Genomic DNA, 3,112 nt, shown 5'->3' on the forward strand with positions numbered 1-3,112 from the left:
AACTCAGAACAAAAAGATTTCGGTTGGAACAAGAAAGGAAGCATGTGTTTACTCTTGACGTCGAGTACTGTCAAATCGATTTAGAACAATCTATATCGGTATCGGGATGCTTTATTATCAAAAAATGGGGTGCCAGGTCAAAAACATTTTTTTCATTTTTTGGACTTATAATTCAACTTACGGATTTGTCCTTTTGGAACAATGTTTGGAACAACTAGAACAATCTATTGCGGTATCAGAATGTTCGATTTTCAAGAAGTGTGATGACAGCTCAAAAAATCATTTTTTTTGTTTTATTCGAAAATCGTTTCGAATGAAGCAATATCACTTTGGAACAATGTGGTACAAATTCAGAACAATCTGGAACAACTTTCAAAATTATAAATTTCAAAAAGTGGGATGCCAACTTCATACACTCGCCCCTATACGCAAAATAAACCCCGGGATCGACACCAATTTTTTGGCAGCCCCTGGGTGCTTGGACGCAATGCGCCATGGGGGATCCACCATAGAAGGAGGAGAGCTACTAGGTGGCGGCGGGACGCCGTGCGTTCTAGATCTGCGGGCGACGGAAATTGACGATGCGTCGCCTGTGATACCGTTCAACTTTGTTATGGCGTGGATTCGGTAATCGCGAACCTCGCCGAAGATGATTCGAGGGTTGACGTCTTATCCCAGGGGGAATTGATGCAGTTTTCGCGACCATCGCGACAAATATCCCAAAGCCGTGGTATCAATTTTCACATAATCGTAAACGTCATCTCTGAGACAGACCAATAACAGTTAACTCGGGTGGTTGGTGCTGCGACACAGATAATTTAATAAATAACTTCCAGAAGTGTAATTGGCCTGTTAATTAGCGAATCAGTTGTCGATTAACGATACGTTGGGCATTAATCGATTGAAATTACCTTTGACTAAAATGCTCGACAGATCAGTAATCGAAATTAATCAATCGTCATTTACGTAATCACGAGTAATCTCGTGATTCTGGCTACATGATTACGTAATTAATGAAATTAATTATTGATCAACGTGTGACCGATTACATCAAGGAGATTGTGATAATTACAAGAAAAATGATTAATAGTTGATTTCATTTCAATTAACAAAATTATTCTTGACTTTATACATGATCAATTTCGATCATATTGATTTGCCAATTGCTTCGGTCGAAGGAGATTTTAATCGGCCATTACTCAGCGTTGACGTTGGGCCCGTTGGGACTTTCTGCGAGAGCACGGTTAGTTGCGCTCGGCGGGCACATCGATGTGATCTTATCGATATCACAACGGCGACCAGCGGGTGTAACACGCAACGTGTTGATTTCTCACGCAGGTGCACGTGTTCGCACACGCTACGAAGGTTAAGCGAATTAATGGCCCGCGGGCGAGTGTTACTTAAAACCGAAAGTCGCCGACGCTAAATAATATTATTAAGCCCACAACAGTAAGTGTTGGCGTCGCGAAACACGCGTAAATCATCGCGGGACAAGCGTGCGAATATTTGTGCCGAGATAACGCGAAATTGATCCTGCCCGCGGATAATTTCTCTCGCACGATCGTTGCGCGAACGCTAAGCAAGAAAGTTGAGCCTCCTCCTTTCAACGCATCACACTATTACACGCCATCTTCTGTCTACGCAATTCGTGGATATTGCGTTGATTTTGCGTTATTCCAGCCTTTCGCCCGCGCGGCGAACGTGTCATCGCGCCGACTTCAAAGCCTGATGTACGATGTACTCTTTGCTTCCTACTTCTTTCTGCTTATCTCCTTCTGACTTCAGCCTTAAATTTTCAACCAGAGATAGGGAACCAGAAACAAGAGGCAAAGAGCACATCACACATAACTCAGGCTTAATTTTGGAAGTAACATCAAGCATCTTCCGGACATATATCGGTGTAGATGTTATCCTCGTCGGCCTTCAAAAATTCCTTAAAAATTATGCATTAAAACCACGTTAAAAACAAGTAAAGCGAAACAGAGAATAATAATTATGACTTACGATTAGTGATTAAATAAATTTTAAATCAAATTTTTTATCAAATATGTTCAATACATCAAACGAGTTTGTTACCGCCAAAGTTAACCTTTCAAGGCCCATGTACATAATTATGTATACTTTAACTCTTTTACTCACTTTAACTCTGACAATAAGACCTTTCCTCAATGAGCTTTGCAACGTATTCCGTATCCACACTGAATAAAATTTCAGTTCGTGTAACTGAATAGGGGACCGCACGATATATTCAATGACGAGAAACAATATATCTGCTACAATGACCGAAAACATTTGCTTGATCATTCAGTTGCATTAAATTCAATTGCTTGATTGAGGTAACTGAGAGCAATTGACTGCGTGGAAACTTTTTGTTTCTACACGGAAAAAAAGGTTTGGTTGAATTAACCAAATATCTGATCGAATATAAACGATCCAGAAATTCCGACTGAAGTAACCCGAATTCTGTTTAAGTTAACAAGATTTTTGGTTGACTTAAACAGAATTCGGGTTACTTCAGTCGGAATTCCTGGATCGTTCATATTCAACCAGATATTTGATTAATTCAACCAAATTTTTTTTTCCGTGTATAACCAAGTTTTTCATCTGGTTACTAGATAACAGAAAATCTGGCTACACTAATGGAGTTGTCTTTTTTCCGTGCAATCGGCAAACGTATCTCTTAAGAATTATTGAAAAAACAATTCTTGTATTGGATACGAGATACATTGCGAAACTCATCGAGAAAAAAGCACTGCGATCTTTCATCAGCCGATCGTATATAATTACGTACATTCAGAAAACCATACACGTAAAAAATTCTCCAGTTTGTGTATCCAAAAATAGCTGACAAAAAATAATATCTTTGTGAGCGAAAACATTCGTCTGGATATTCAGCTACATTGTAACTCGGTTGAGATAACTTGAGAATAATTGGCTGAATAGAAACCTCCTAAGGGAATCTTTCTGTTTCTACAATCGCGTACAATTTTCTGGTGTCTAGATAACAGACTCTTTATCAAGAGAGTCATTTAAAACTATTTTTAAAGAAAGACTAACAAAGAAAAAAATTTTACTCGAATGTGAGATCGATGTCTGGATTTCGAAGGGTTAA

This window comes from Odontomachus brunneus, unplaced genomic scaffold (genome assembly GCF_010583005.1).
Source record: "Odontomachus brunneus isolate Ranch 3 - 2012 unplaced genomic scaffold, Obru_v1 Obru_scaffold_033, whole genome shotgun sequence".
In the NCBI taxonomy this organism is placed as follows: Eukaryota; Metazoa; Arthropoda; class Insecta; order Hymenoptera; family Formicidae; genus Odontomachus; species Odontomachus brunneus.